Source organism: Raphanus sativus, chromosome 1 (assembly GCF_000801105.2).
Source record: "Raphanus sativus cultivar WK10039 chromosome 1, ASM80110v3, whole genome shotgun sequence".
Classification (NCBI taxonomy): Eukaryota; Viridiplantae; Streptophyta; class Magnoliopsida; order Brassicales; family Brassicaceae; genus Raphanus; species Raphanus sativus.
Genome location: NC_079511.1, coordinates 15,220,987 through 15,230,147, shown reverse-complemented (window position 1 = coordinate 15,230,147; position 9,161 = coordinate 15,220,987). Strand labels below are relative to the sequence as shown.

General features: G+C 30.5%; 1 long non-coding RNA gene and 1 pseudogene across 1 annotated transcript; one reads left to right on the top strand and one right to left on the bottom strand.

The window, feature by feature from the left end:
* Positions 1 to 494: 494 nt before the first annotated feature.
* On the bottom strand, positions 495 to 3,932 carry LOC108852911 (uncharacterized). Its single transcript, XR_008934456.1, has 2 exons — positions 3,423 to 3,932; positions 495 to 3,344 (listed from the first exon to the last, which is right to left on the bottom strand). It is a non-coding gene; the product is annotated as an uncharacterized LOC108852911 (long non-coding RNA).
* Positions 3,933 to 5,459: 1,527 nt separating this feature from the next.
* LOC108851877 (putative F-box protein At3g23950) lies at positions 5,460 to 6,875 on the top strand (annotated as a pseudogene).
* Positions 6,876 to 9,161: the final 2,286 nt, after the last annotated feature.

Sequence of the window (9,161 nt, the reverse complement as noted above, 5' to 3'; positions counted from 1 at the left end):
CCAAAGAAAATCAATTCCGTAGGTTTTACCATTGCGTTGTTGGTTCAGGTTTGTGATTCTTCATTTTCAACACTCCTAATTTGATTTTTTATGGTTTCATTTCAAATTAATCTGGAAAGCATCTTCATTTGAGTTCGTTTATGATTTTCTGTTAGATTTCATGTCCTATATTAAGCAATTTTTCCACTACCCAAATTTGTATCATTAACTAGGTTCTAAGTAACATACATGCAACCTTCTTGACTAGTATCGTGGTTTTTTATCAAAAGTTGTACATGTCCACAAAACATCTCTTTCCTCTGCTTGTACAAATTCAAATGATTGAACAAATGTCAGCCATCTCATCCATGTCAACAATGTTTGCACAAAAGTTATCCATGACCATAAGACATATGAATCAGATGATTGTAAAAATTCAAATGATAATCTGGAAAGCATCTTCATTTGAGTTCGTTTATGGTTTTCTGTTAGATTTCATGTCCTATATTAAACAATTTCCACTACTCAAAGTTGTATCATTAACTAGATGCTAAGTAACATACATTGCAACCTTCTTGACTAGTATCATGGTTTTTGCTCAAAAGTCGTACACGTCCACAAAACATCTTTTTCCTCTGCTTGTACAAATTCAAATGATTTGCACAAATGTCAGCCATCTCATCCATGTCCACAGCGATGTTTGCACAAAAGTTATTCATGACCACAGGACATATGAATCAGATGATTGTAAAAAATTCAAATGATAAATATCAGATATTCTAAAGATATACAAACAAAACACTTTATCAGACATCATCCAACATACAAACAAGAGAACATAAAGTTTGTACCTTTCCAAGCCTTCACCACTGAATCCTTGCTTATCCCACAAAAAAACAAGAGAACATTGACGCATTTATTACATGAACAAACCCATCTCTACTTTCTCGTACTCAAACCCTACAATCCATCTCGACCATCTGTTTAAATAAAAAACTTTTAATCTAACGGTTGATACTCGACACTCTATTCCATACACCTACCTTTATAACTCCAGCAAGTTACTGAACTAAAGAATAAAATATGAATTTATTGAACTTGTCTCCAGTTCGCGGACCAGGGACATTTCAGTCATAAAATGTGTTGGAATTCGGGAATGTGCTTTAAGCACATTGTGCCTTAGAATGTCAAAAAATTGGCAAAAGTGTCTTAGATAGTTATCAACTCTTATAACTTTAACTAGATTTTGATTTACCTTTTCATTTCCTTCCAAATTTTACTTACACGTGTAAAATATTTGTAATTTCATGTCTATATATATTATTCAACTTTACTAAAAATATGAAAGATCATACGGAATTCCAAATTATAGAGCGTTAATGTTGAAAAGCGGGTCAAATTCACCGTGCCAGATCCGCCCGCCGTGGGTTAAGTCATTCTTTTGACTCAAAAATTGATCTGCATGACTCACAAGAAGAAAAAGTACACTCGCATCCATTTAATTTTGCTGATAACCTATGGGCCCCGCAGAAAATTATTTAAACAATATATTTATAACCAAAAATTTATATACTGTTCTAATTTTCATTATTTTCTTATTTAAAAAAAATTATAATTTTTTTTTTCAAATATCTAATAAATTTTGGAAATTAGTTCAAACAATATGTTTTGCATTTAAACAGACTTGTTAACAGTTATATTTGCTTACTTTTAATTTTTATTTAAATATTAAAAAGTAGAGAATATAGCAAGAAAATCTGGAAAGAATAAATTACATATATTGAAAGCCTCACAGCACAAAAAAGATTAAACTTTATGTAACATAAATAGGTAGAATACATTTGATATTTCTAAAAGAAATATTCGCATAATTATTATTATTTTATAAGAAAAGGCAATGGATAGATAAACACCATTAATATAAGAATCTTTCAATATATTATTTTTTTCATAATAATGATTAATAAAGAAACAAATAGAAAAAAATCATGCAATGTGTTAGGTTGTAAAAATATGGATATACCCTTACGCACTAATTCAAACACTTTGAAAGATAGGGGTAATTAGTGAAAAAACTAAAGTATATCATGTTTCTTGTTTTATTTCTTCTCATTCCCCCCATCAAAATTAAATATTTATACATATTTATATTATCTAAATTTTAAATTTTATTTGATAAGTTAATCGTTAACTTTATTTCTTGTACTTTTGAAATCCATATTGTCTATCATATATTTTTCCTTTATTATACGTAATAGATGAATTTAAATATTCACATATGGAAAAATTACATAAAATATCTCAACTAAATTTTGTTAAGTCTTTTGATATATAAATTTTTCGTTATCGAATTTACTACCCAAATTAATTATTTTCTCATTTAATATACACATTTTTAAAAAAATATGTTCATTTTAACACCCAAAATTTGCTTAAAATACTAATAGATTTAAAACAAAAATTTAAAAAATCTTTAAATTTACAAAATAATCTAAAAATTTATAATTTTATTTTATATTTGAAATATAAAATAAACTGAATTTTTTATAATCTTCAATTTTGTAATAAAAGTTTGTAGTTTGTTTTATGAATTAGAAAACAAAATTACTTATTTTCCTTTAAAATTAAATTATAAAATTTTCCCTAATTTATTACCTTCTTTCTTAGATCTTTAAATAAAAGTAGAAATTTTTTATTTTTTTCTTAAAATTTGGAGATTTTAATTTCATTTGAAAGGTATTAGTATTTTGAGTTAAAATAAATAAAATTGGTGTATTAAAATAGGTAACGAAAAAATTTGAATATTAAAAATCTTAGGGTCTAACTAGTAACCATCTCGGGAACACTATGAACAAATAGGAAAAGAATGGATGATAATAAAATTTTGGGAATGATGAGGAATGGTTATTCCATATCAAATTTAATAAGTAAGAAACTTGTTTTTTTAATTCTTTTACAATTAAAGGAATGAAAATGAATAACTATTCTTCAATTCTTGGTCACCAGTTACAAGTACTATTCATTAGCAAAACTTGTTTACAAACATTAGTCATGACTGATCATAAAGGAATCTAAATCATTGTTACAAGCAAAATTGGTTTGTTAGCAGTTTTAGACAAATACTGGTGAAACTCAGCATATAAGAAGCAAAAAACATATTTTGTTTATCATCACAGGAGACAAATATTAGTGCATTGATATATATTCACTTTTTGTTTATGTTCTTCCTTCAGAAAAAGAAACACAAATGTTTTTGTGCAAACCTACAAAGGCAGGAAGCAGAACAAATAAGTTAAATGATCTTACCAAAGGCCAGAAGCAGAACAAACAAGTTAGTCGATGCAATCATAAGATGAGTTACATACCTGAAGAAACAAAAGAGCAGAACAATGTTAAATTTTGAAACAGAGAAGATAAAGGAAACATAGAAGAAGCTATGTTACGAGATGTTGATGGCGAGATCAATGGTGGGACCGTTAGTGTGAACAGAGCTTTGAATAAGCAGAGACCCTTTTCCAAATCGATGGCTAGTGACATTTAGAAGCTGAGTTGTTTTCTCATCGTATGAATCGAAGATATGAAGAAAGAAAGAAGATGAAACCGAGAAGAGACTATTCCTTGATTAAACGAGGATATGAAGAACATGCATGGCGAAGTTTTGTGACAGAAATTGACGGATCTAAGAAGAAGAAAAAGCTGGAAGAGATCACTTTTGTGCTCGCCATTTCTCTTAGTTTCTTTTATCGGTGAGAGCTCGAGAGTCAAAGTGATGATGTCTGTGTGGATCCCTGCACGTCCCATGGAGAACACCGATCTCATCCCTCTTCTGGCCCAATCTCTCACAATCTCAGCTCACGTGGCCCGCCAAAAAATCGGGCCTGAATCTTAGTAACCAATCCTGTCATGCAACAAGTCCAAACGGGCCGGGCCGCTGGCAGGTTAAAAAATTGCCAAACAGAACATACTTAGTTGAACTGTTTGGTTTATATATTTTTCGTTTTTTTTTGCCGAAGGGTAGATAACGTGACTAAAGAATTTTCTGAGAGAACCCTAAATCGAGGGACCATGAGCTTCACTGCCCCCACATCTCAAACAACAATCGCCTATGCCCCTAATAATCCCTTATGCCATTTTTCTTTTAATGAAATTTGAATATCCAATTTTACCCTTTTGTATTTTTCAAAATTATTTTTTATATAATTTCAAAATTTTCAAAATTCAAATTTCCAAATTTTCAAAATTCAAATTTTCAAAATTTTAAATTTTCAAAATTCAAATTTTCAAAATTCAAATTTTCAAAATTTCAAAATTTCAAATTTTCAAATTTTCAAATTTTCAAATTTTCAAATTTTCAAAATTTCAAATTTTCTTAATTTCAAATTTTAGTTATCGACATAGTTTTACTTAGTTGTATTGAGATATACTCCGTTATACTTGTTATACAGAGTATTATTGGTTGTACTGAGTATTACTGGTTGTACTAAGTGGTACTGATTGTACTGAGTGGTACTGAGTTTTACTGAGTAATACTAGTTCTATTGAATTCTACTGTATTACTGGTTGTACTAAGTGGTACTGCTTCTTCTACTGAGTTCTACTAAATTCTACTCAAAATCTACTGGTTCTATTGAGTTCTATAGAGTACTACTACTCTATTTGAGTACTACCATTATTACTATTATTTCTAATTTTACTAAGTACTACTACTTTTACTTCTACTTGAGTTTTACCAGTAGTACTAGTACTTCTAATTATACCAAATAATAAATAGTTAGATCTAAACCTAAGAACCCTAAGAATCTTAACTCTGTAAATTCTTAGAATTTTTATTTTAACAACTCGCAATCAGAACAAACAAAATCAAAAAAATCCAGAATCATGTTAAAAAAAATGAGGCAATTCCTCCCATGCCCCTATATCTCACTACTTAATCTTTATTAGATAGTTTTTTCTTTTAATTTTATATGTCTAAAAAAATCATAAAATTAAATCGGAAACGTGAATATTTTTTATTTGATTTATAGAATTTGATAAAAATATTTCAAAAATCAAAAAAACTGTTTTTTCATATTTTCACGAAAATCATTAAAATAGGGTTAAAACGTTTTTTAAATATTTTTTTTCAAATTTAAAAGGCATAGAAGTTAAATACTTGCCCATGGTTTTACTAATCCATGGGGGAGGATTAGGGTTTAGTTTTGAAGAGGGGGAATATTTGATTAGGGATTTAGTGTTTTGATCAAAAATAGAATTATGAAAAAAGGTATAGAAAACTAAATGAGACCATATGAGATTGTAAGTAGAGAATTAGGGGTACAGAAAAAGTTGACTCTAAAAGAATAAATTATTAAGGGTAGTTTCGTATTTTACAATTTTTATTAAAAAATAAATTATTAAAATAGAAGGAGGGCATCGAAGGTTTGGTTTGGAGATATAGGGTAAATAAGCTTTTGTTTCTAAATGGAGATCTCAAACGGTGAAGAAAAAAAAGAAATTCGGTGGTTCCAGAGGAGGCGTTGGTGAAAATATGGTCTGGATTTTCATTGAGGAGCATTGCGAGATTCAGATCAGTGTGTAAAAAATGGAAATCAATAATCGATTCCGACTTCTTCCGGGATCTTTACGCGTCTCTGAATTCCTCCTCCTCTGTGTCGTGGTCGATCATGAACACTTTTTTTGGAAATCCTTGGACACCATGGATGTGACAGATGGGGACTTCCCAATTCCTTAGGCTCTTCGATCAAGTGTTACAATTCCGAGACAACAGTAAGAAAGACTTCGGTGTTGAGCTGCGCTGATGGATTGTTATTGCTTTACACTGAAACCAGCGAAGGATATCCTCAGTACCATGTTGGCAATCCCTTGTTGCAGCAATGGTTTCAAATCCCTCTTCCTCCGCATCTTTCTTCTTTTGATGTCGTTAGGTTACAGGGGAATAATAAATTTAGCGACACTGGGCTTGTCACAGAGATAAATAAGGGTATTGTTGTGGGTTACAAGGTTGTCTGGGTATTGGCATCAGGTAATGTATCGAAGGAGCTCAAGTTTATGATATATTGCTCTAAAACAGGATTGTGGAAAACGGAAAAGGTTCGTTGTCTCCGTATTTTGGTCTGGTGTAGACTAAAGTATTCGGTTCCTTTGAATGGGATCCTTCACTGGCTAGCTGCAGTTGGTAACAGCCTGGACGCAAACTATGTTGTATCCTGTGATTTCTTTAGTAGCGTAGCGGCCATGATAATCTTGAGTGTCGTATTAGACCTTTTCCTGGTATCCGACAATTTGGGCATAATCAACGTTTCAAGAGGACGATCACAACCTCCGCAGGATTTGTAATGTATTGTAACGTTTTCAATAGGGGCAGTGTACTCAGGGTTTGGAGGCTGGTCAAGTATACAGATGATGATCCTCTGGCATGGCAACTTTCCTGGAAACTCGACACCAGGTCGTCTTTGGTCGGGTTCGGTGCTGATTATTTCCCCGTTGTGATGCATCCTTTCATCCCTGAGATCATATACCTGTGGAGTAGGGAACAAGAACGCCCTGGTCTTGTTAAACTTGAGGACTCACAAGTTTAGTCTTCACAAAGAAGAGTCCTCATCTGAAAATGAGGAGAAGAAGTCTATAGATGGTTGCATCATGACACTTAGCGATTGCAAAGAGTGTATGGACTCCATCTATGAAGTTTTTGTAAACGAATTGCGCGGTGGTAATCACACGCTCTACTTTTCACAGTATGTACTCCCCCGCTTGTTTAACCCGCTCCCTCAGCTTTCTCCGTGAGTGGTGTTTCTTCTTTTAGCGTGACTTTTCTCATTTGCTTCTTTTCACTTTCTGAGGTTTTTCTTTTTCTTTTATCATTACCGTATTTATAAGGATTTTCGTTGGTTGGTTCATCCACTAGATCTCTTTTCTTATTTGCTTCCTGAACGCCCAACAACTAAATCATACTCTCTCTATTTAATAATATGTGTTGTTTTTTTATTTTGTTTAAAAATAACCGTCATTCTACAATTCAATGTAATTTTACACATTAAAAACTAACTTTTACCTTTTTGAATAACAAATAGTTCTTTTTTATTTTAATCAATCTTATTTAATTAATTATACATTAAATAAAGATATACTAATCAATTATACAATTTTTTTACTATCTGTGAGAAGCGTTAAAGTGACACTTGTTTTACAACAGAAGGAGTATTGATTTACATTGTTCTAAATTAATGTTTCTGTTAGTTTTATTGAAATCTTATTTGAATAACACATATAAAGCTCTCCTTGAAAACAGACTAGAGTAAACGATCAGTGTAACATGAAATAACAAGATCCGAATGAAAATCTCAGCTTAGAAAAAAAACTTACTCCTTCAATTTCATATTAAGTGTAGTTGTAGAGAAATTTTTTTGTAGCAAAATAAATGTTGTTTTAGTATTTTTACGTATAATTAATTAATTTTATTCTATATTCTATAGTGCATTTTTGTACTGATTGAAATATGAGTAGGAATATTAGTAATGATGTTTTTATATAGAAATTTGTAAAACTAAATGATTTCTTAATCTGTGTGCACAAATTTAAAGTGATACTTAATATGAAACCAGAGAATATTAAAATTTACTATGACAGAGAAAACCACCAAAATAACTTGCAACTTAGAAAAAAACAAAAAAGCTTGAATTCAGTTTGAACAAGTTAAATTGCCAATTATTTATTATTGATCGGGCTGAGATGGATCTGGATGGAGTATCCGGATCCAGAGTCAGATTCGACGGACCCGTGGATTTAGTATCCGGATCCAGATTCGTGGCTTCCAGATATCTAGAATCCAGATATCCGTTTATAATCATACTACACGCAGATATCCGTCTATATATTATACTATCGGTGAATATCCAGATCTAGATTCTGATTCATAAAAATAATTAATAAAATAAAAATTCTAAAATAATACATAAATTAAATATTTATACAATATTTATAAATATAAATATGAACATAATATTTTAAAAATTAAATATAGTATTATAAAACTAGTTTTATGAATACATATTAATATATCAAGTATAATTATTAAAAAAAAAAGTTAATATATTTTATAATACGGATCCGTATCCGGGTATCCAGACTTAAAAATTAAGATATCTGGATCCGGATTCGGTTTTGACAGATTCTTGATTTTACTATCTGGATTAGGATCCGGACGCCCCAGATATCCTATTTTCAGGGTGGATCTGGAGCGGATCTCGGATCGAATCCGGATCCCGAATAATAAATCCCAGGCCTAGTTTAACTCCAATGTATGTTGACTACGTCACTTAAGCTACTTCAAAACCATTAATTATCATTCATCTCTTATACATTATTTGCAAAGTGATTTTGACACATGTCATCTTTATAATCATTTCAACAAAATAAATATAACATGACATACTAGAAATATGATATGGCTTATGGCTAAATGTGGCATGGCATACTAGAAATATGACATAGCTTATGGCTAAATGTGACATGGATTATTACATTAAAAGTTTAATTATATTTATGGTAATATTTAAAATATGGTAATAAATTATGCATCATCATTAAATTAAATATATTAAAATATGACTAATAAATATTTAAAGTTAACGATTGTATGTGTCAAATCTAGGTTTGGGTGTTCGGATCAGAATCATGCCAATTTTTTTTTCGGATCTGGATCCTTCGGATCTTAGACATTTGAATTCAACTAAGTACTTAAAAAATTTAAAAACTTTCGGTTGGGTTTGAGTTGATTCCTCTCAGGTCTTGGTCAGTTCAGATTTATAATTAAAATTCATATAAAATATTCCTAATTTTAGGATTAGTATCAAGTCTGAGACTATATTTTGGATCCATAAAAGAACGAAAGACAGAAATCTCATCAAATTTAGTCGAAATCCGTCATAGTTATCTAATTTTTTGCAAAATAATCAAATAAACTATTAATAAATTTTAAACATTTTAAAACTCTAAATTTTTACATTTAAAGTTGTACATGAAAATCTTACAAATAATATTAAAGATTGCTATGAAAAGATATTTCAAGTAAATCATAAACCAAAATGCAGAAAATAGAACACATAATCGGTTCTTATCGGTTGAGTTTATTCGGGTCATGAGTGTCTATTCATGTCGGTTCTTTTCGCTTCCAGTTCTTTCGG